Consider the following 25,286-nt stretch of genomic DNA (forward strand, 5'->3'; position numbering starts at 1 on the left):
ACCTGTCTCACCTTCAGCCTGTTGGTAAGGGATTCCTTTACTAGGTTTCTGAGGATGGCCAGGCACTTAACAGCTGACACTGGACAGATGTGAATGTTAGCTATTTCTTAGTCATATACACCCACAGCTCAGGGGAGGATGATATCACAAGCCCCACAAGGCCACACAGAGATTATACTAGGGAACAGGGTGAAAAAACAGGCTGTAGATGACAGACTTGGTAGTAATAAAAGAAAAAGATGTGATTGGCTTGTTTGAATAATTGCATGGTTTAGCAGGAAGCTGAAATCCACTCCCCAGTGATAAATAGGAACCATACCTGGGCTCCTTGGTGAGGCGGCTTGTTTGTCTAGGGGACTTACATGTGGGAGAGCAAAGTGAGGAGGAGGCTTGTGGTCAGATCATTTGTGGTTCATTTGATTTCCCTAGATATTAGGCAGCACAGAATATTGGGCCTTACTTTTAGGCCTCATACCACATGAACAAATGGAAATATAGAAAGTTCCAAAAAAAGAAATAAAGGGTAAAGTATCCACTGATAGAAATTTTGGGGCTGGAAGATACAATAGCCAAAATGAAAACACACTGTATGGACTGAATTGCAGGATAGAGATAACAGAAGAAAGTGAATTAACTTTAAGAGGAATTAGTAGGAATTAATCAGTCTGAATAACAGAAACAAAAAAGATCTACAGGACAGTACTGTAATGTTAAATGTTTATCACAAGAGTCCCAGAAGGAAAGAAGAAATAGTGTGATTCATAAAAAAATGTTTGAAGAAATAAGTGTTGAAGACTTCAGACATTTGATGAAAGACATATAAACAAAAGGATTTAAGAAGCCAAGTGAACCCAAACAAATAAACCCAAAGAAATCCATGACCAGACACATCATAAACTTTAAAACTAGAGACACCCCCAAAAATGATTTTTGAAAATCAGAGGAGAATCACACACTATTTACAGGGAAACAAGAGTAGATTCCTCATCAGAAACAATGGACTCCAGAAATAACTGGAACATTTCTGTAGTGCTGAAAGAAAGGACTGTCAACCCAGAATTCTATATCAGAGAAAATGTCTTTTAGGAATAAGGTGAAATAGGCATTCTCAGATTAAGGGAAACTAAGAAAATTTATTACCTGCAGGTGGTATTGGTGAAAAGATAAACCCATTGATTTGTGAAACTAACAGAATCTCAAAATAGACCCATACAGATATGGCCAGTTGATAATTGACAATACACTGGCACTTCAGTGGAAAAAAGTATGGTGTTGGAAAAGTTGGGACATCCATATTGCAAAAAATAAAAAAAGAACCTCAATTTAAATCTCACAATTTATACAAAAATAGACTCCAAGTATTATACTCTTAAATACAAAATGTAAAACTATGCACTGAACTTTTATATCATAGGGCCTTCAGTGAGTATTACTAAATATGTGTTACTGCTTGGAGGAGACAGAATGAAGTTAACTTTAAGGAGTAGTTTATTGGGGAAATTACTGTTACAGGAACATTTTACTTTGTTCAGCTATATGTTTTTCTTCATTAAAGTTTGCTTTATATGTCCAAATTTTAAGTAGTGGAATTGAATTAGTCAGTGATTTTGATTCTGAGTATTTTAATTTCCTTCTTATGACCTCTTCAATATTAGTGTCTCTTGTTCTCATTTTTTGTTTTATTTTTTCGTGTTTTTTAATAAGCAGTAACTTGGTATTTTAAGGTTTTTGTGTTTTTTTTGTGAATAGCATATTACTTTCCTGTTGTCCAGTTGTAATCAAGATAGCCTTATTTGCATTTGAATATTCTATAGTATATATCTTATGTATCAAGTTAAATAACAATTTTAAGACTCACTTAAAGGCACTGGGTAGGTAGCTCAGTTGATTTTCTATACTACTATGTTCATATTTTTTTCTCTTTGTCTTTAGTGTATCTACTATAGGTTTTTGCATTTTGGTTACCAAGGGCTTACACACAACAACTTAGAACATGTCTGTTTTAGGTTTATAACAACTTAAATTTGAATGCATTCTGGAACTCTGCATTTTTACTCCTCCCATGTTTTATGCTTTTCATGTCACATTTTACATAATTTTACCTTGTGTATCAACAAATTATTGTAGTTGTAGTTATTTTTAATACTTTCGGTTTTTAACCTTTATATTAGCTTTATAAGTGATTAACCTACCGCCTTCAAAGCATTAGGTTATTTTGAATTTTACTGTTGAGTTTATGATATTTACCTTTACCATTGAGATTGATATTTTTATTTTTTACTGTTACTAACTTGTATTTTTTTGTTTTAACTTAAAGAAGTTTCTTTCACATTTTTTGTAGGGCCAGTCTAATAGTGATGAATATTTTTAGTTACTTGTTTGGAAGACTCTTTATCTCTCCTTCAATTATGAAGAACAACTTTGCCAGATAGAGTATTCTTGCTAGGAAGTTTTCTTTCAGCGCTTTGAATATATCGTGCCACTCCCTTCTAGCCTGTAGAATTTCTTCTGGAAAGTCTGCTCATGGTCTTATGGGGGTTCCCTGTGTCTATGAGAAGTTGTTTTTTTCTTGCTGCTTTTGAGGTTTTTCTCTTTTAACTTTTCACACTTTAATTATAATGTGCCTTGGTATGGTTGTTGTTTTTTATTTATCTTATTTGGATTTTGATGTCATTTTGATTTCCCAGTTTAGGACGTTTTCAACTATTTGTTGTTCAAGTGTTTTTCTCCTTTTTCTCTTATCCTTCTGGGACCCCTATGATACAAATATTGGTCTGCTTGATAAGTCTCTTAATCTTCATTCCTTTTCCTTTTTCTCCTTTTTTTTCCCCTCTGATTGGATGAGTTCCACTACTCCAACTTTTGAATTTGCGTATTCTTTCTTCTGATCTTGAACCCCTCTATCATATTTTTTCAGTTCAGCTACTGGATTTTTCAACTCTGAATTCTATTTGGTATCTTCTTATATTTTTTGTCTTTCATTGAAATAGTCACTTTGTTCATGTATTCTTCTGTGGTTTTCAGTGAGCATTTTTATGATTGTTATTTTGAACTCTTTATCAGATAAATCACTTACCTTCATTTTATTAAGGTCTTTCTCTGAGGTTTTATCTCTTTGGAATATATTCCTTTCTTCATTTTCATGACTCTGTATTGATTTTTATGCATTATATAAAACAGCCTCCTCTTCCAGTCTTAGAGGTAAAATTTTTTCTTCAGCTCTGCCCTGGCTCTTAGTTGTTTCCCAAACCTTTGTTTTTGTCCAGGAAGTCTGCTTATTCTTAATGGCTCCCAGTCGTTCAAGGTGTGTCAAGAGCTGTCAGTGGCCTGAAAGGGACGTTCTTAGCATGTGGATTCAGGTTCACTGGAAGCTGGACCCCTAGTCACTTAGGCATCAGCTTTTAAAGTATGAAATGTACCTCTTTCGGGAGAAGACTGGGTGATGGGCATTTCTGTTTGTTCCCTCTGCGCTGAGCCCTGGGCAGTTAAGAACTCTTTCTTTTTTTTGCTATTGTCTTGTTGAGCCCATTAACAGAAGCCCCACTGGACAACAGCCAGGCTGTCAAGGGATGCATCCTCTGGTGGGCAGCCACAAAAGCTGGGGCACCAGACATGTGCACATGGTCATTTCTCAGAGACACCAGTGACCTGGAGCAGGGCAGATAGAGAGAGTGAACATGGTGCCTGCCGGCCTCCATCTCTGGAGAGGACGGTAGTCAGTATCTTGATGTGTGTTTAATTAGAAGCTACCTCTCAGGCTACAGCTATGAAGATAAGTTAATAAGTCTCATAAAAATACTGGGCTTTTACTCTGCTGCCTATGTACTGGGTCCTATGGGTAGCCCCATGAGTCTGTGTGAGCCCTTTAAATTTAAAAACTGTTTCTCAGGTCACTAAACCCTTGTGGGCTTCACGTACGTGAACCCTGCTGACTTCCAAACTAGACATTTTGGGTTTTGTTTCTCAGGTGAAGGACTTAAAAGTTGGGGTGCCTGATACTGGGTTTAAACCCTTTGCTCTATGGGAGAAGATTGGAGTTGTGAGTTCTCTCCCAGCTGTGAGTCTCCACGCTGTGGGTGGGGTGTATGGTGAGATTGTGTCTCAGCTTTCCCTGCTTGTTTTGAAATGAGTTTTTTCCCTTATTTTTCTGATATGTAGAAGTTGCTCAGCTGGTTTTTAAAGGTTTCTTTCAGAGGAAATTTTTTCTGTATTTAACTGTAGATTTGTTGTGTCCATGGGAGGAGGTGAGTTCAGGATTCTTCTGTGTTGCCATCCTGAATTGGAACTCAGTTGCATTAATTCTGTCAAATCAATGATAGCTTAATTAGAAGATCTCTTAATATACATCCAGACTGATTGTTACTATTTTTCCATTTACTGAAATCTCACCAAACTCTTTCTAGGATCTGTTACCCACAAAGATGAAGTCAAACTTCAAAGGTATTTGGCATGAATATTTCCTTTGAAACAGAGTCACCAGTTTTTAGTTTTTTGTTCCTCAGAGGTGAGGACCATCTGTCATGATTCTGGTAGAGCTGCAGAGTGTCCTGCTAACATCTAGATTTTGTATCTCTGTATGGAAAACTGGCATTTATTAAATAAGGGTTTTCCTGCATGCGGGATTATACTGCTAAACTGGAATGTGTTGTATGTTGATAGTCACATGTCTCACCTTTTCCTTTTGTTTCTTTTTCATTTTATAGTAGCACTCTGTGAATGTGTTTTTGTACTCTGTGGCCACTAGTTAGGGCAGCCTTTTAGGTAGCCCTACTGTGTGATCCAGTGGCATGTAGCCAGTTGCCAGCAGCAGGTTTTATTCTTTTCCTACACTTTTTTCTCCTTCTGCCTTCTGCTGTCTTGTTAACCATATGTCACCTTTAGAAAATCACCTCTTTCATCCAGTATGCCTCCTCCAGTGGGGAAACTGCGAGCAGTTCACCCCACAGTGCCCATGTCTCATTGGAGAACTCTTCTGTAAGACCTATTGTAAACTGCTGATAAAAAATATGGTATTAATTTAAAATTTAACTCTCAGAACATTTGAACATAAGAGTAATATTGCTGTTTAAATGAGGAAAACATATCAACACTAATAACATATGGTTAGAAATATGAAATAATAATGGGAGACAGTTTTGAGGCATTTTGAAGTTGAATGAATCTTTCAGCAGTTCAAGGATTTCTTAAAACTAATTGTTTATGTTGTCTTATGACACTTGATTTTGACTCAAACAATATGGAAATAGTCCCAGTAAGTAATTATTGTTAATGATTTGATGCCTGTCATTTCAGATTTTAAAATGCATCTACTGATTTATTAAACATAGATAACATAGACTTTTTCCGCTAAAGATACTACGACCATATACATTCTCTTTTGTGACTTGCTGTTTTTGATTTAATGCTATATTTTAGATATGTCTCCTTTATAACTCTAGTAGAACAACTTGCAGTTTTTCACTGTAAATCATTCTCCTGGCCTTTACTTTGAGATATACACCCATAATTCTATGAAGGAAATAACTCTGTATATTCATAATTTTGAAATTTTTGATACTTGAATTATTTAGATAGATTTCCTTTTATTGAAAGGTGTTAGCTTTCTTGGAATGAACTGCCTCTGGTAATGGTATATTATTCTTCATGCTTAATGGCACTTCTGGATTCTGTATGCTTATATTGGAATGGTATTTTTATGTGTCCATTTTTATAGATGAAATTAGTTTGAAATTTTATTTCATATGTTATCTTGTGAGATTTTTGGTAGCAGTTAAATGTTAGCAATGTAGAAAGTATTTAGAAGTCTTGTTTATCTGGTTCCTGGAATACTTGAAATAATACTGGAATTAACACTTCTTGACCTTGTAGTAATTTTACTTGGATGTCCTGATATATTTTGACACTTAAAAATTTCCACTTTAGTAATTAATATTACCTAGGAAATATGTTTATCCAGATTTTCAAATGTATTAACATAGACTTGTATATAATTTTGCTTATAATTATTTAATTTCCTGTCATATTTGGGTGTTTGCCTTAATTTTGTTTTTGTTTTCTTCCTTTTGTCCTGATTTGCTTTGTCATAGAACTAGCTCTTAGATTTTTTTTACTCTTTTTCTCTTTTCTAATTTATGACTTCTTGTTTTATGGTCATTAATTTTAGCTTTATTTCTCACTTTCTCATTACTCTTTTAACATAACAATTTAAATATTTACTTAGTTTATCTTCATTTTTAGTGATGAAGGAACTTTAGTGTATCTTTAAGCTAATTTTAGTTGCTTAGCATTCATTTTCATATAGCACTCCTGTTATTATTTTCTAGATTTGCATTTTTATTCTCATTTAGCTTTAACCTAAGATTGCTTAGTGTTTTTTTTAAGTTCCAAGTTATTTTAATGTTAACTATTAATAATTTCTAATTTCATTATCTCATGTTTAGATATTTTCTGTAGCACTATTTTTAGGAAGTGATTGCAGTTTCATTTTGTATAATAATTGCATTTGCTGGCCAGTTTTTGTAAATACATTCCATGGCCTTTGAAATGAAAAAGTTCTTTTTGTTTGTAGGGTTTAGATATAATTTTATATACTTTATTACGTCTTTTTTTTTTACTTTTTGTGCATTTGATCTATCAAATTAGAGAGAGGTACGTCAAAGTATCTATTGCTGTTCTATTGTCAAGTTTTTGTGTTTTTCTATCAGATTTCTTGTATATATTTCAATTCTCTTTTTTGGTACCTAGAGAAATCATTATGGTTTATACCACATAGTCAGTATGCCATGCCTTTTTACTTTGAATTCTGTTTACCTGATGACGATTCTGTGAACCCCTACTTCATCTGAGCATCATTTCCCCAATGCATCTTACCCAGCCTTTTGTTTTCTATCTTTGAGTTGGTTTGTTTCAAGAGTGTGTCTTATGGGCATTATACAGTTTGTAGATGTTATACAATGAATTGTTCTAAGAGGTAATTTTATCCTATTTTTCACATTCTTCACTTCAGGAAGAAAACCCTTAGTAACTAGTTTCATAGGCTCAGTGTCTTCATGACTGATTCTTTCTAGGGAATATTGTGCCAGATTTTGTTTCTGTGGTATTATGTGCAGGTTCAGTATTTCTTTATATTTTTATGTACATGTAATATGAAGGTACTTTTTACCAATAGTTTTGTGGTTTATTACTTGCATTTTTCTTTGGATGTGTCATTGGCAGAATCTGCCAGCTGTATTTATGGAGTTTTACAAAAATAATCTGGGTTAACTGGTGTGGGTTAATTGCCTATACTAGGCAATCATTAGGTATTGAAAATAATTTCTTAATTCTACTGATCTTTAATTTTTTCCAAGTTTTGAAAATATAAAGAACATTTTGAGAACCAGCATTAACTTAATGGGGTTACATAAAGGAACATTTTATATTTGATATTGGCTCTGGCTATTATTTTTGCCCTTGCCATGGAAAAATTATTTAAATATTTTTAAAAGCATGAAGCCTGTGCTTTAGGAAGCTATTTTGGTACAAGTCTCAAAGGACAGATTGCTATTTCTTTCCCACCCCAATATAAACTAGGTCACTGCCTTTTGGCACATCTCCATGATGTGAGATTTATTTGATGTTCAAGTGAGCTATCCAGAAATAGTAATGCAGTGTCAGCAAGGCCACTTTTCATTTCATAAACATAATTTTCAGTGCCCTGGAATTAATTTATTTTTTGACCTGTTAATAATTACATTTTTGTCATGAGCATTTCAGACGTAGAGGAAGCATCTGGAATGGTCATAGTCCTTCTGTTAGATGATAAGGTACAAGGTTTCTGTTCAGCTCGGATATTTGGCCTGTAGAAGTAGTGGGTGTCTTATGAAAACCAAGGAGCTATTTATTTGTTAACCAAGTTTTTATCTGATGCCATGATAGAATTCTCTGGCTCAACTCATTGAGAATACTCATTTAATATATGCATTTTTATTATTTTAAAAATTATTTTAAAAGATTTTATTTATTTATTCTCAGACAGAGGGGAAGGGAGGGAGAAAGAGGATGAGAAACATCAATGTGTGGTTGCCTCTCATGCACCCCCAACTGGCAATCTGGCCCACAACTCAGGCATGTGCCCTGACTGGGAATTGAACCAGTGACCCTTTTGTTTGCAGGCCAGTGCTCAATCTACAGAACCACACCAGCCAGAGCTAATATATATATATTTTTAATTTCATTTTACTGTGGCCAACTTTAAACATGATCAGGGAAGTTCCTGTTCCATTCAGCAGCCAGAGAAAGTAGTTGAAAAATCCAGAATAACCATAGGACTCCTCTAAAATCAATTAGCTGTCAGTTGTAAAATACCTGATATTTTCCTTTGGTCTCCTAGTCGAGTAAGGGTAATAATCGTCATGAGTATTTTTTTTTAAATTTTTTAAAGATTTTATTTATTTATTTTAGAGAGGGAAGGGAGGGAGAGAGAGAGAGAGAGAGAGAGAGGAGGGAGAGAGAGAGAGAGAGGGGGGAGAGAGAGAGAGAGAGAGGAGGGAGGGAGATCTCTTCGCTCTTTCTCTTCCTCTATCGTCTCGCTCCCTCTCTCTCTCTCTCTCTCTCTCTCTCTCCCCCCCTCCCTTTTCTTTTTCTGTTTTTTTTGCCTTCCCCCCTTCCTTTCCCCTGGCTTCGAACCTCTCACCCTTTTCCCCTTTGGTTCCCAGCCCGAGCTCAATCCACTGAGCTACACCAGCCAGGGGTGATGAGTATTTTATAATGGCATTGTGAGAATGAAAGGAATAAATGGTTATGCACTTTAAAAGGGTTTTGGTAGATAATAAGCACCCTATATGTGTGGTTTGTCACCATGAGTGTCCTTTTTTTTCTATAACTATCTATTTACCAGATGTTTTTCTTTTCTGCATTATCTAAAGTCCATTTTCATCTTATTACTAATTTACATAGAGACTTATTTAATATAAATATTTTATTTTTCAGAAAAATAGAGTTGCCAGTTTAATATTGACTTCATTGTCCCTTAGTTTTCATACGTTTGACTTTGCAACTGTAACACTGTTAACTTTTTATTTATAAGTTTCACAACTATTGAGACTTTGGTAGAAAATAAGTAGTATAAAATGAAAGGGGATTTGAATGTTTTAACAGTACTAAGATCATGTCATTTAGTATTGAAATAAGAACTTTATAACATCTTCCGTTTTGTAACTTAAGGTGAGGCATATTAAAAATTTTTATTTTATTTGAACAGAAATCATTTGACTCAAGCATCATGGAGCCAGGCAGTGTGCTTAGAAGCACTTCATCTAACAGGGCTTTCATAGGAAAAAAGGTGGACACCAAGGAAGGAAGTTATTGTTGGCTATAGCTTCAAGCCTAGGTGGCTGTTTGTGATTGGTTATTGTTAGTGTTTGGTTTTCCTAACCTTGTGGTGTTTACAGACTTAGATTAGGTTTGCTTACATAGGCTGCCAGGGCGTTGGAGCCACCTGGGTCCAATAACTTCCTTCTTTAATTTACAAATTACATTTCTGCTGCGGTGATTATGTCCTCCATGTGTCCTCAGCACTGTGTTATCGGGGGAAGGAACTAGTCTATTATGTTGACTCTTGGGTCAGCAGCATCTAGCCCAGTGTTCCTAAAATGATTAGTGCTTGTTAGTAAATGCTCCTTCAGTGAAACCAGTTGCTTGCTTTTTTTTAATAGTGTATTTTCTAGGATTTTTAGGAGTCACACCAGAAATTATGTTTGCATGTTCTCTGGATTAATTTCTGCTGAATGATACTGTTTTGTGCTGTCTTGGAGTTTGTTTTTATCTAGGCATATTTCAGTGCCCTTTGGGGGCAGATTCTTCAGATTCCAGGGAGCGTGTAAAAACCGTTTTCTTGCTCTAATGCAGACTTGGAAAGGGCTTCCTGTACTCATCACTGGAGCCTAGGGAGGTTGGAAGAGGAAAGAGACAGATTGTCTTTCTTATGCTCAACCATATCTAGGCAGCCTTTTCACACCTCTAAGAAGAGAGAAAAGAAAGTTGGTTAAGATTCAGGAGTTATTTGTGTCTTGTAGCCACAAAATTAAAGCTGTAAAAAGAACCAGAGTGTTAGTCAAAGAGCTCACACCCTTTTTAAACACAAATAGGTGAATTTCCTGAGTCAGTGATTGTTGACGAGAACACTCACCCCTCCCAGTCCCTGTTATTGGGTCACTGGTAGTTATTTTTTCATTGATTTGCCTCATAAATGTATACACATTTTTGATGCTTTAAAAAACACTTCAGTTGCATTATAAAGATGTAGAGAGTTTAGAATACTTCAGTTTGGTACCTATATTTTAATGCCAGTTGATAGGCAGAAATCTAAATTGCTATTTAAATATGTGAAGTTTAGGGTATTAATTTCAAACTGTTCTCACACACAGTGCTAATGAACAGCCACTTCATCAACACTTCCGTATTAGTTAAATATAGTAGAATCCTTTGCAATACATTCCTGGGGAAGAGCTTTCCTCTGGTATTTATACCAAGTGATGTGTATTTTATACCACAATTGTGAAGGACCTTTTATTGTTTGTTTTTTTGTATTCCCAGCTTCTGAACCCCTCTTTCTGTGGGTCCCTGCTGTATGGGTTTGGTGGGTGGCTGCTAGCTGAGTTTTCTGCTCAGGATTTTGAGTTTGAAGCCTGACCTTCAGAGGTAGGGACAGTGGATGTTTCCTTCTGGCAGTAGTAGGGGCTTTGTCTGAGTCCTGGGTAGGAGAGTCCTTTCCACCTCTCTGATGTGGTCTGGGCCTGTCATTCAGCTTGGTTTATGGTGATTCTTGGTTCCTGCCCTTTTTTGACCATAGTTCATTGGTGCTGAACAAAAACGTTTACTGCCAAAAAGCTTTTCTGAAAGAAAGGGTTTATTGGCCATATGTTAGCCAGAAAATGGACCAGGTTCTGGGGCATGCACTGTGAATTCCCAGCAGCAGGACTGATGGAAAAGACAAACATGTCTGCTCTCCTGGGATTGATGGGACTCCCTTGTACATTATATTTTAGGGAAGAAAAATGTAAGTTGCTTTGAAAGAATTTACATTGGCTATAGATAAGGGAAAAATGAAGCAGAGGGCACTTCTAGGATAAATGCACAGTCCACAAGGAAAATCTCTTTACTACTTTTGATTGGCTGTGGACAACAGTCTGGAAAGTTCATGTATAAAGAAGAATGTGGTAGCATCTGGTAGTTGACTACTTCTTTTTAGATAGTGCCTAGAAGTTGATTGAAAACTCCAACATACATTCAGAAATGTGAAGAATCTTTTGTTAGTTGGCCTCCAGCTATTAATGATGTTTTACTCTTGTCCCATGCTCTCTGGCATGGTGTAATTTAATTTAGGACATCTTAGAATTTTTCTACTGTCATTAGCATATTTGGTAATTCCTGGAGTTGTGCAGAAACCCTTCAGTAAATTCTTTTTCCTTGTAAATCAGCCAAAGTTGATTTGCCTTGCCAATAGCTAGGAAGTCTGACTGAGATAGCTATTACTCTGTCCATCCACCTGCATTCACATCAGTGAGGTATTGATGTTTATGCAAGTGTTGTTATACTTAGAATTTTGTTCCCCCTTTTTTTTAGAGCATATTGTAATGCCTAGTGTGCCTGACCTCATTTTCCAATAAACTATTGGTTTTGGTCGATAGGTCTGTCAGATGTATTCATTTGTTTACTGAGGGGTTTTTTGTTGTTGTTGTTGTTATTTTTAATAGTTATGATGCACCAGGCATTTGTAGTGGCTGGAATAATAACAGCAGTAGATAAAAGAGACTCGACCTCTGCTTTCATAGAGCTTCCATTTGAGGAGGTGAACTGATAAATATAACATTTTATGTTACATGGTGGTAAATGTAGTGATGACAAAATTAAGCAAGAGGGGGAGAAGAAAAAGAGAGGTGATCTTGGAGGATATAATGAGATGTTCTGTGGTCTCATGCCAGAGGTGGGGTGAGTGCTGGCACCCTAACTCCATTTACATGGGATAATTCAGAGGCTCAGGAAAGAGCAGGGCTCCTCCAGAGCACTCATAGTTTCCAGACGCTTTGATTCTGGAGATGTGCTGTTGGTCCAAAAGAGTGACAGTGGGCACGTAGAGGCAGCATTGTAAAGGAGCAGCCTGCACTCAACATCAACTACTGTAGGTGTACTGAGAGGAACTGCATGTATAGTTGTTGTAGAATGTAATTTAAAAGTGCATTAGGATATGTGAGTTAACTTTTTAAATAATTCAGTATATGAATTTAAGCACAAGGTTTGTTAACTCTGTACCCTATGCTTATTATACTAATGTCTGTTTTAGTTGTACCACACAACAACGTATGTGCCTGTGTGAGCATTAGGTTTTAGAATAACATGACATTCATGGAGCTGTTGTAGTTTTATCTTATTGAACATACAAAAGCACTTCAAACTGATTTTCATATGTTAGTATAGTACATACTGAAAAATCTAGGAATTATAGAAAATGAGAAGCATAATTAAGATTTTGTATTTTATTATGAAAGGACTAACATTTCATTATGTATGAAAGCTATGAATATGTCATTTGTTAAAGTAATTGTCAGAAAAATTCTACTAAACATCAGGTCTTTTTTTACTCATGCTTTTCACTAAATGCATTATGATTATTTTTTTCTGTAAATGTGAAGATAAAGAAAAGCTAAGCAGAAGCAATCTTAATATCTTGTTGATTACATTCCAGAAAGAAAAAGAAATGGCAGAATGTTAAGCCCGAAAACCATTTGCTATAATTGCCCTGTATGAAATAGAACGGGTAGCCATCAGGCTTTGGTCGAAACTTACTGAAGGTTACACCAGCTGCATGCATTGTCTCCTTAAGCAAATGCACACACCTACCACAGCCTGCTCTTGGAAGCAGGCTTTTTGTATTTAATTTGTTAAGTATTTTATGATTAGATTTTGATGAATACCTACTGTAAATTCAAATTTATTTTTGGTATCATTTCCAGCAAACAAGTCCTTTCAGTTAAATTCTCTGTACTTCTATGTAAGTGGCATTTCCAAATTTTGTAATACTGAATATTTGGAAGAAGGGAACTTATAAGCATTATTGCTTTAAAGAAGTGTTTTGAAACATGTTTTTAATAAATATATATCTATACTTTTGGACTATTAATATTGGACTTTTTTAGATATATGAATTTCAGTTTATGCATTAATGTTTTTAGTAAGGTGTTCTGGTCATATTAGAACATTTACTTTTACTTTCTTATTTATCCTTTCTAGTTGGAAGGTAGCAACCTCCAGTAAATAGCTTTCATAAAATTTAGGTCTTTTTAAAAGCGTTGAGACACACCTCTGTATCAAAGTGATGAATACCAGTTTACGAGTTTATTTGGATTGTGTACAAGTGTATTTTCTTGGGTGAGTAACTGTGACGTTTAATTTGACAGCTGCCGTGTAAGGTACCAGATAGGCCACACCTGAGTCCGTCAGAGATTGCTTCTTTATTCATATTGATCACAGTCTGAATTAAACAAAATTCTACATAAAGCCCAAGTAGAAGGTGTTTATTCCTTTATTGCCCTACAGGGTGCATCTAATTTGAGTCCTCTGAGGTCCACAGCCACGTGAATTTGGCTTGACTTCATAGAAATACTCACACTGAAAAATATTAAAGTGTTGCTGGTCTATTGGTGATCTACAGTAGATATTTGTTGCTTTTTGGATCCAGTTTCCAAGAGGAAAGCACTGGGCCTGTGTTCTCACTAGGGATGGAGTCAGAGACCCCACCTGCCTTGGGCATGGAACCTTAAGCTCCCCAGGTGGGAGCTCTTCCACAAGATGGCCCCTGGGCCTGTGGAGCTCCCACGGCCTGGCCTGCCTGTGCATTGCTGCTGGTCTTGCCTAGTGTCTTCCTGTTCACTCCCAGAGCCTCCCTTGATTCTCTGAGAGTCCCCTTTTCCTTATGCCAATCAGAGGCAATCGAGTTGGTTATCTTTTCACAAGAACTTTAATTGGCCGAAGAAACACACCTTTTTCTAATCTAAAGTGAAATTTTAATTTTAGTCATAATTTTAGTCAGTGTCCTTGCTATCTCCTACAGTTGGTGACAACACCAGACCCCATTGCTGGAGACAGTCCTGTGCTTGCCCTGGGCACTCTGCCAAGCAGTCACTTGGCTTCTCTGTGCAGTCAGCCTTTGATGGCATGGTTTGTACAGGTTTGGATAGCAGACCACAATAGCATTTGTCAGTGTTTTTCTGTTTGCTGAATTATATATAAAATTTTAGAACTGCTTCCCAGTGCCCTAGACTTTAAAGCCAGTTACTGGATGTTGTGTGTTGTAAAGGGACAGCCAAAATAAAATGTTTCTTTAACTAAATTTTTATGAATTGTAGTTTTTAAAAAAATAAGCCAAATAAGTACTTTACTTTTTTCTCTTGTAATTTTAAAGTGACAATTTTAGGGTTAGAAGCATATGATGACTAAACTTGAAGCACTGCACTTTAAAATTCACATACATATAGAATAAAATACACTTTTATCATTGAAGGCATTTGTTTCCTAGTAAAATTGAAATATTGCTAGAATAATTATGTATTGAAAATATATTTTTTCAATCATTATATACTAGTAAAATGGAAAATGTGAGCAGTTATATTTAGATCTGTCACTACATCATTTTTGTATTAGCTCACTCTCTGACTCTATCTTTGTGCATTCCACCTTCTGGACAGTTAAACATTTCCGTGGCTAATCCATCTCTTATGAGGAAGTTCAGACAGTTCTCAGACCTTTTGAAAGGGATAATTATCTGAATTGTATCATCTTAGGAGGTTTAAGAGTATACAGACCAGCATCTTGTTTTATATATTTTGTCTGTTAAATAGATGCTTCTGTTTAATTCTTTGTGCTTAGATGTATTATGCTCAATATCTTTGAGTGTAGTTACATATCCCAATTGGGTATGTATGGATTTACTCCCAAAGAGCTAGATGTAGCAATGCATACACTAGAAAGGTACCTCACCTTTCAAAGAGGACTGTGAAATAGTTGCAACTGGTATACTAGCATAAAAAACAGAAGGTGAGGGTTTAAAAAATTTGTATACAAAGTGTCATATTTTTTTCAGTGTAAGGGTACATGTGTGTATTCTTTGCCCATTCATAGAGTTTGCAAGCACTTTAAATTTTCTGCCCTTCCCAGCATAGGAGTGAGTTATGTTGTAATCAGTTTACTCTAAACTAGACGTTCTTATCATAGAAATGTTACATAGGATGAGGAGGCCTAATTCAATCCAAAGTTTAAATGATGTACTTTTGGCTCTCACATATAAGAAAACAGTGTTCTGTGTGAGTAAACTTTTAATGGCAATCTTGTTGAGAGGAAGTTGACTCTGGTTTTTCAGTCTAGTCTTTATCTTACCTCCCAGTAGGATATCCTCAGAGTCACCTGGAGTTGATGTTTGAAGACCAGAGCAGCATGTGGGTGAAGCTGGGAGTTAGTGGAACAGACCTATGAGTCCAGGGTTTATGGACAGCAGTGCAGTATCTCAGTGGAGGAGCCAGAACCAGTCAAACCATCTACTGCTGTTTTTCAAGAACTATTACGAAAAAGGTATACATATTTGTAAGGGAAAGAAAGCATCCTGAGAGTAGGGAAAAGAGAATAGGAAGGGGGAAATGATCCCCTTTATCACCCCTCTACCCTGCCTGCCTGGGGTACCCAGCACACCAGAGAAGAGGCAAGTGAATGTCACTGACGAGAGACCCAGGCTTTCTGAACCACTGATAGCAAGGATGGGACGTGGCAGTTGAATGCACTGATCTCCTCTTTTGCAGCCACCAGCAAGGGAGGAGATGTACACTTCTAGCAGGAGCTTCACAAAGGCTGTGTTCTGCTGGAGGACTGTGCAGGGCAAGTAGATGAAGCCCAAAGGAACTGGGGTTGCGGGCCACTCAAAAGATACATCTGGAAACCTTGGATTATTCTATCTGGCTGTTGCAACCATTAAAAAAGTAGACACCTCCCTGGCTGGGTGGCTCCGTTGGTCATAGCATCGTCCCGTTTACCAGAAGGTTGCAGATTGGATCACTGGTCAGGGCATATAACCTACCTGTAGGTTGTGGGTTCAGTCCCTGGTCAGGGTGTGTATGGGAGGAAACCAGTTAATGTTTCTCTTCACATACCGATGTTTCTCTCTCTCTGTCTCTTTCTCTCTCTCCTCCCTCGCCCCACCCCTAAAATCAATAAACATATCTTTTGTTAAGGATTAAAAAAAAACTAGACACCACAAGAAGGGAGCAGGTGAATGGTTAAAGGAAAGATAGGCTGCATCTTACATTGTGAAGGTTTAGGTTATGAGACTGGGTTCAATGCATTTAATTATGTCAGGTTACTTAGGTCTCTGAGATTTTCTTTATTTGTAAAGTGAGAGTGATGATAATACCTATATTACAAAGCTGTTGTAAGGTTTACTATATTTAAAAACAGTTTCATAAATTGTAAAGTACCAGGTAAATGCTAGTTATTCTATGGAGTTTTATACTTGTAAACTGGGGTACTTTTCTAGTTACGTGTGTTGCTAAATCTAGGTCTTAGTGCTGCATCAGCAGGTTAAGCTGACACTTCTTTTCTGGACCAACAATCAAGAGACTTAGATTGTGGTGCTGGGGATCTGACTTTGATTATACCTAGCTTTGTGCTTCTCAAACTCCCACCAAAGCACACCTGAAAAGGGAACACATGCACACAGGAGGCTCAGGCAGTCTGCCACATACATACTCATAGCTTCTTTAAAAATCTTACTTTATTTTACAATTTTATGTCAAGTTTTCAGTCTAGCCTGTACAATATTTATAAGAAACTACATATATATTTTAAGGTACCTAATAAGATATTAAAAGGAGAAAAATGGACTCTGCTTCTTCTGTTAGTTCGTGGACATTATGGGGTTGGCCCTGGCAGCTCTTGGGCTCCTCTTACTTGTTAGAGATGTTTGACTCTGTGGGGCCTGTGTTCCCTTATGGGCAATAATTTTGTGAAATTCGGTGTAACAGACATTGCATGGAACTCTTGACCTGATTACAAAATTGAATTACCTATATTTTGCCATGTAGGAAGTTGCAGCCATGTTTTTGGCCCGAACTTTCAGGGAAAAAAAATCTTTCATTTTAATTTTTTGATTAATTTTTAATTTATTGATAAGTAGATACTTGTTTTTTGTATTATAAAGGAATTTTAGTGATGTGGACTCTGGCTCATGGGGTCCTCGACATTGTTGATGGTGGGGAGACATTCACAGGGACTACTGAGTCCTGTGGAGGAAAAGGGCAGGTGGCTTTGCCCTCAAGAGGAGCCAAAAGCTGTGACCTCCGCTGTGACAGGCCTTTATTTCTGTTTCTGGTCACATTAGTGCTGGTCATCCTTTACTATATCCTGGTTGGCTTTAGGTGGTTACCTTTTACAGAAAACAAAGGAGCCAATGCAGAAGAGGGATATTTGCAAATGAAAAGGAAAAAGTGGTTGAACCAGTTACACTCATCCTTGGAAGGTTTAGCATGGATTTTAGGAAGTTACTTTGCAGTAAACGTCTTCAATTCAGGGTGAGGGAGTTTTTTAGCAAGAGCAAGACTCAAAGTGCCCTAAGCACATTGCAGGCCTGATTCCCCATGGGAGAACCAATCCGTGGGCGTGGGTCCTATGCATCTCTGAGTGGGAGGTGGGCCCACACCATGCAGAACGGTCTCCTACATTTTAGCATTTATTTTTTTAACATATTATGGTACAAGAAATTTTATGTAACAAATAATTATAAAATACAAGAACAGATAGAAGGTACAAGAAATTTTATATACTGGTAACAAATTAGTGTTACCCATGTATAACATGCATCCTTATTTTTCTCTCAAAAAGTTGGGCAAAAAAGTGTACATATAGTATACATGGCAGAATACAGTGTATGGCATACTTATTTTTACAAAATGGTTTTTAGATATTGTGTAATTCTTATCCATACAGGCCACAAAGGACTGTGATCAGTAGAGTTTATTATTGTAAAGGCTTCAAATGATCAAATTTTATTTGCTTAAAAATATTCTTGAAAGGTAGTCATCAGTAATGACATTTTATTATGCTGTTCTCTCTACTTTATGTGTGATTATAAACTTTCCATTTAATGCTTAAAAATCTTTAAGGTTTCTGGTCAAGAAGATAAGCTGAGCACTGAGCATTGTCGTTTGCCATCTGGCCATTTTAAGGCCTCACCAAAATGAAAGCACAGACTCTTAACAGGAAAAATAAAGATATCATTATCAACTAGTAAATAGCAAAGCAAGGAGAGAGGAGTCATCAACAAACAAGAGATATCAATTACTTTTTTGGAATGTAGGAGATGAGGCAGGTTGGGAAGCTCTAGCCTAGATGTACTTGCAAGGGTGCCATCAAAGGTGTGGAAGGCATTCTTTCTGAGGCAGTCATGACAGGGGAGGGGGTTTAGAGTCAGCAGATCTTTTAGACGTTTTAAATTTAGATAGAGGTTTCCAAAAATGAGGTGAAATTGAAGGGCTATTTATAAAGTTTACAGATTAGGCCCCCACCCCACTTTCACATTGCACTGTGCGCACATACACACTTAAAGCAGAGGCACAGGGACTACCTTGTGTCTGTTGTTGAATACTAAAACATGCTTAGATAGGGTAAAACTCTACAAGGCTACGCACATTTTCCAGATTTAGTGAAAACTAAGTTAACTAAGTTAAGCCCTAATGCCTCAAGACATCTCTTACACATAATTAACTTCTGCCCTATGCATCTAAGAGCTATGTACTGTCATGGGGAGATTTTAAAATATTCATTCATATAATTTCCTGTTAGGTTTTTTTTTTTAAGTTTTTATTTATTTATTTTTAGAGAGGGGAGGGAGGGGGGGAGAGAGAGAGAGAGAGAGAGAGAGAGAGAGAGAGAGACATCAATTTGAGGTTGCTGGGGGTCATGGCCTGCAACCCAGGCGTGTACTCTGACTGAGAATCGAACCTGCGACACTTTGGTTCACAGCCCACGCTCAATCCACTAAGCTACGCCAGCCAGGGCTATTTTCTGTTAGTTTTATTCTCTCACAAAACCATATTTGAGGAAGCTACCAATCACTAAAGAAAATTAAACATAGCTAATAAGCCAGTAATAAAGATAGAATGGAATACTAAAAAATGCTTAATCACAAGAAAAGAAGACGATCAAGTAATAAAGATCAAATGAGAAAAATAGAAAACACATATCAAGATGGTAAATTTACACCTAACCATAGTGATAATTAAATGTAAATTGTTCTATACAATGTGATTACAAAGCAAAGATTGTCAGACTGGTTAAAAAGTAAGACTCGGTTATATGCTGTTTGTAAGAGACACTTTAATGATAATGGTACAGATAGGTTAAAACTGAAAGGGTGGAAGATGATGTGCCATGTTTATAATAGATAAGAAAGCTGGAATAGCTGTGTTCACATGAGAAAACTAAGTTTCAGGACAAGGAATCTTACTAGTGATAAAGAGGGACATTTTACAATAACAAGTGAATTCACCAAGAAGACATAATATTCCAAATCTGCATGCAACTATAATAACAGAAGTTCAAAGTACATGAAGCAAAATTTCTCAGAACTAAAAGAAGAAATAAAGAGATCTACTATTTTTGCTGGGGATTACTTGATTGATGGAGCAAATGGAAAGAAAATCCGTGAGGTTACACGAAATTTCAACTACACTATTAAACAACTTTGCCTAATTGATCTTTTCAGAGTACTGTACCCAACAGCAATAGAATTCATATTCTTTTGAAGTTGTGCATGGAATATTCATCAAAACAGACAGAAACATGAATCACAAAATAAATCTTAGTAAATTGTGAAAGATTAAAATAATAAAGACTGTATTCCCTGATGCCAACAGAATTGAGTCAGAATCAGTAACTTCTAAGTATACCCATGGGCCAAAGAAAAAAATCACAAGAGAAATTAGAAAATATTTGGAACCTAATGAAAATGAAAACAACATGTTAAATTTTGTGGAATGTAGCTAAAGCAATACTTTAAAGAGAAGTTACAGCTTTAAAAGCTTATGTTAGAAAAAAGAAAGATACAAAGTCAGTGAGCTAATAAACCTTTACTTTTAAGAGCATAGATTAGTGAAGAAAACTGAGAGGAAGGGAGGGAGGGAGGGAGGGAAGGAGGGCGGGAGGGGGGGAGAGAGAAAGAGAGGGGGGGGGGGGGGGAGATAGAGAAAGAGAGAGAGAGAGATTTTCAATAAAACCAAAAGCTGATTGCCAGCTAAGTGAACCCTAATGTAAAGTATGGGCTTTGGATAATTAATGATGTGTCACTATAAGTTGATTGATGGTAGTAAATGTCCCACTAGGGTGCAAGATGTCAGTAGTGCCAGAGGCTGTCCATGAGGGGGCAGGGGACACATGGGAGTTCCCTGTACTTTCTGCTCAATTTTTCTGTAAAGCCAAAACTGCTCTGAAAATAGTTTACTATTAAACAAAAAGAAAAAAAAGGAAAACAAACAACAACAAAAGATGACACAAATTATTAATACCTGGATTAAAAGATAGGTCATCAATATACATCCTACAGATATGAAAGAATAAGAGAATATTGTGAACAGCTATATGCCAGGAACTTCACCAACATGGCAGACATGAAGTTACCAAAACATACCAGAAAAAAACAGGAAATGTGAATACCCCTATACTTTCTTAAGAAATTGAATTTGTAATTAAATTTTTTTTTCCCCACAAAGAAAACTCCGGCCCAGATGGCTTACTGGTAAAATCTATCAACCATTTGAGGAAGAAATATTACCAATCTTACCCACTATTTTCCTGCAGAAAATAGAGGAGGAGAGAATAGGTCATGACTCATTTTATGAGACCTTCATTACTTTTCTGCCAGCCCAAAAGTATTAAAAGGAAATAAATCCATAGAGCATTATCCCTCTTCGAAATAGATGTAAAAATTCTTAACCAGATTTTAGCACATTATACCCAATATATTAAAAAATAAGTTGGATGTGGGAGGCAAACTGACCTGTTACCCCACTCCTGAGCAATGTTCCATTAAGAAACGTGACTGGATGCTGGCAAGAGGGATGTAGTGTTCTTTTTTTTTTTTTTTTTAAAGCATTTGTATTTTTTTTTTTTAAGATTTTATTTATTTTTAGAGAGGGAAGGGGGAGGGGAGAGAGAGAGAAACATGAATGTGCGGTTGCTGGGGGTTATGGCCTGCAACACAGGAATGTACCCTGGTTGGGAATCGAACCTGGGACACTTTGGTTCCCAGCCCGTGCTCAATCCACTGAGCTACGCCAGCCAGGGGGGATGTAGTGTTCTTTGGGTTGACTTCTGCTTCTCTGACTCAGGAGTCTATGGCTTTATTTCTTCTTCTGTCATTTGCTTTCTTTTGTCTGAAATGCCAAGAGCTGGGGGTAGAGATGAGGGAGTAGGGGAAGACTTTGACACTTGGGCGACTCTGAGGTAATGGTCTGTGCTTGGAGCTTGAAGACCTGCCACCCCTGCTGTTCTGCTACTTCCTTATTGTATGGACTCTAGCTCTGTCATTTACCCACACTGATAAAATTGTATGACATTATTACTGGATTAAGTGACAAGGGCTGGTCTAGGTAGCATGGATCCAATATTCAGTCAAAGATCAATAAACATTTATAAATTTAAAAAAATTAGAAAAGATAATATATCAAAACTAAGTAGGATTTATCACATAAATTAATATAATTTGCCACATTAACAGAATAAAAATTGTGTGACCATATCGGTATTTGCAGAAAAGGCATTTGACAGAATTCAACATTGATTCAATGATTTAAAAAAAAAAACAACAACTCATGGTAAATTAGAATAGTAGGGTATTTCCTGTCTGATGAAAGGCCTTTGTCAACTAACTGAAGCTAATATATTCAACGATGAAGAATTGAATTCTTGCCCTCTAAAAATGGAAACCAGGCAAGACTGTCCTCTCTTGTCACTTCTACTCAGCATTATATTGTAGGTTCTAGCCAGGGCGGTAAGACAAGAAGAAGAAATAAACACATGATTGGAAAGAAGAATTAATATTCTTTATTCATAGGTGCAATGATCATGTTCAGAAACCATCTTAAGGAATTTACCAAAAGCACTGTTACAACTGGTGAGTGAATTGAATAGAATCTCAGCACACTAGATCAACATAAAAAACCATTGTACTTCTCTATAATAGCAATGAACAATTGCAAAATGAAATTAAAATAATCACTTCCCTTTACAGTAGCACCTAAAGGCATAAAATATTTAGGCATAAATTTAACCAAATATGTACAAGATCTGTCTTCTCAATACTATTAAACAAGATGGAAAGAAATGAAAAAAGACTTGCATAGCCCTGGCTGGTGTGGCTCAGTGGACTGAGTACTGACCTGCAAACCCCAAAGGGTCGCCCGTTCAATTCCCAGGCAGGGCACATGCCTGGGTTGCAGGCCAGTCCCCAGTAGGAGGTGCATGAGAGGCAACGACACACTGATGTTTCTCTCCTTCTCCTTCTCCCTCCCTTTCCCTCTCTAAAATTAAATAAAATCTTAAAAAAAAAAAAAAAGACTTGCACAGAGGGACATAACATGTTATGTATCAGAAGATGCAATATTATGAAGATGTCAATGCTCTCCAAATTGATTATACATTCAGTGCAATCTTGGTTAAAATCAGCATTTTTTAGCAGCATTAAAATCAGCAGTTTAAAGCAGCATTTTTTTGGTATAAAATGGCAAGGTGATTGATTCTGAAGTATATATGGAGATGCAAAGAACAAAGTCGGCTGAATTACACTGCCTAATTTCAAGATTTACTATAAGGTAAAGAAATTAAGACAGCATGATAGTGGTGTGTGGAACAGATTTACAGAACAGAAAGAAATTCCAGAAATAGACTCTCATATAGAATTTTAAGGGAATGGAAGTGGGAGGGGCAGCATTGGAAGTTATCTTATTACAAGAAGCATCAGAATTTCAGAATAATCTTGATCATAGTTTTATTAACATGTGTTTTAGGATAAATTTTATGAGGTGTTAGTTTATGCCAGTAAATCAACCATAAGTTTAATTGCTGCAGTCTGAGTAGATGTATATTTGTTTTTGCAATTTAAGCCCCACTAACTGATTTAATAGACTAGCCAAAAGCAATTTCAAATACTTCCATTTATTATAAATGATTGATCTCTATTGTTCCTAAAATCATATGTAACTGAAATAAAATGTTTATATGGTATTATTTAAATTTAATTGTACTTAATTCCTGTAAAATAGAAGATAAAATGCCAGAACTTGTTCTTTATTTTTTTAAATAGAACTGCATAATTTGTAGTGCCTCAGTTCATAAGCAGTTAGCTTGGTTTTAAAAGTTTAAAAAAAGACATTTTCTAAGTTAATTTATATTACACTTTTGATTTTAAGTAATAAAAGTCATTTCTAAATGAGAGGTTTACTGTGTACTACATTAGCATTTGATAGTTCAAAGTTTAAAAATCAACTTACGATTCTGTGAAGTTTAAGGGGGCTTTATAGCTTTTGTTTAAAAAACATGTGCATGTACACACATAGACACATTTAATCACTGAAAATTGCTTGTCAGGACAGTCATAGAAATGTCCTCTGTAATAGTTTTTCTCAGGTTTATTTTAGACTTATGCATGTGTTACTATATTTATCTTTATCTAATCAGCCCTTTCTGTGAGGTTTGGTTATTTTATTACAAGCAGCTGTGGAAAGCTTTTTCTTTTAAAAACTACATTCTTTTGTAGTGCTGCCATCACTCACATATTACATAGTTGGACAGCAAATTAAAAGCAAGTAAACTGTAGAATTACATGAGATGCACGATGTCGGTATATTTCATGATACCTTTGTGGAAAAACAACCTTTTCAGAACAATTTAAAATGAAAGTACTAATATTTTTTTCAGTCATAACAAAAGATAGTAATGTGGATTATCACTGTTAGGTGTTTTTTTTAGCATGAAACAATTTATGCTGGGTTTAACTATGGCTATATTTAGTATTCTGATGGTTAAAAGCATGCCGACATCTAATTAGTTCTGATGCTGAGAAATGTATACATATTAGTGTATACATTTAGTAAATTTATGACTATCAGAAGTCTAAAATTCTAAACCTGAGGTCCAAATGGGAACTTTGGAATATATAAACTATTTTATAAACCTAAACTTAAATCTCACTGTAACTTTTGTGTGACAGTTTGAAAATGCTATAAACATCAGGTTCAGTTGACCTTTGTTTTTGCTGTAAGCCATGCCCTGCTGTAGGCATTGTCCCATTGTCTGGAATTTCCACATCAAGTCTAAGAGGTAGACTACTCTCAAATTATAGATGTGGAGACTGAGTTTTTGAACCTCCTCCAGGGACACAAAGCTAATTAAGGATAGTTGATTATAGTAAATGTATTGATTGCCTCATTCAGCCATTCACAATTGTTGTTAATAGAAGTGGTTTGATACCAGGAAGATGATTTTCACAGTGTAAACATATTGCATTGACAGCACATGTACAAGGTGGGATGCCCAAAAAACTGGCATTATCTTCTGGAGGGCAGGCCTCTTGTAGTACAGGCTTCCTTTGCTAGGTGAGTGTTCTAGGAACCCATCTGTAACAGTCTAGCAACTGGTGGTGGTGGTGTGAGAGGCTGTGTTCTGCTTCAGTGAACCTTTTTTGAACCATTTGCCCATTTCATGATGGGTGATTTAGGAGCACACCTGCCCACTGCACTGAGTGTTAAGCAATTTTTGACCAAAAACAGCATGACACCAGTGTTCCACCCTCCCTATTCACCCCATCTCACCCCAAGTGACTTTTACTTGTCATTTCCCTAGGTGAAAAAAGTCCTTGAAAGGGAAATGTTTTGCTGATGTGGAAGAGGTAAAATAAAAAATGGCAGAAGCATTAAAAGGCATCAAAATGGATGAGTTGAAAGTGTTTTGAGCAGGGGAAAAAGTGTCTCAATAGGTGTATTGCATCAAATGGAGAGTATTTTGAAGGTGACTGAAGTTTAAACATGTAAAAATAAATACACAATTTTTTATAAATAAATTCCAGATTTTTGATTGCCATTATAGACCATTGTTTACTTTTTGTATTAATTGAAGAGATAAATACTTGGACACTTTGCAATTTTAGATTAGCCGTTTCTTACTCTAGAATTCATGTTTGTTTCTGCTGCCAGTCTGTTAATGCAGACTCCCAT

General features: G+C 36.3%; 1 protein-coding gene and 2 long non-coding RNA genes across 7 annotated transcripts in view; 1 reads left to right on the plus strand and 2 right to left on the minus strand.

Moving 5' to 3' along the window:
* AUH (AU RNA binding methylglutaconyl-CoA hydratase) overlaps window positions 1-25,286 on the plus strand; it is a 185,186-nt gene that overhangs the window by 94,200 nt on the left and 65,700 nt on the right. The window lies entirely within an intron of this gene.
* LOC118499635 lies at window positions 1,665-24,231 on the minus strand. The gene is made up of 3 exons (XR_004902142.1): window positions 24,220-24,231; window positions 9,868-9,877; window positions 1,665-3,113 (listed from the first exon to the last, which is right to left on the minus strand). It is a non-coding gene; the product is annotated as an uncharacterized LOC118499635 (long non-coding RNA).
* LOC118499634 lies at window positions 11,703-13,705 on the minus strand. The gene is made up of 2 exons (XR_004902141.1): window positions 12,340-13,705; window positions 11,703-12,306 (listed from the first exon to the last, which is right to left on the minus strand). It is a non-coding gene; the product is annotated as an uncharacterized LOC118499634 (long non-coding RNA).

The sequence above is a fragment of the Phyllostomus discolor genome, chromosome 3 (genome assembly GCF_004126475.2).
Source record: "Phyllostomus discolor isolate MPI-MPIP mPhyDis1 chromosome 3, mPhyDis1.pri.v3, whole genome shotgun sequence".
Classification (NCBI taxonomy): domain Eukaryota; kingdom Metazoa; phylum Chordata; class Mammalia; order Chiroptera; family Phyllostomidae; genus Phyllostomus; species Phyllostomus discolor.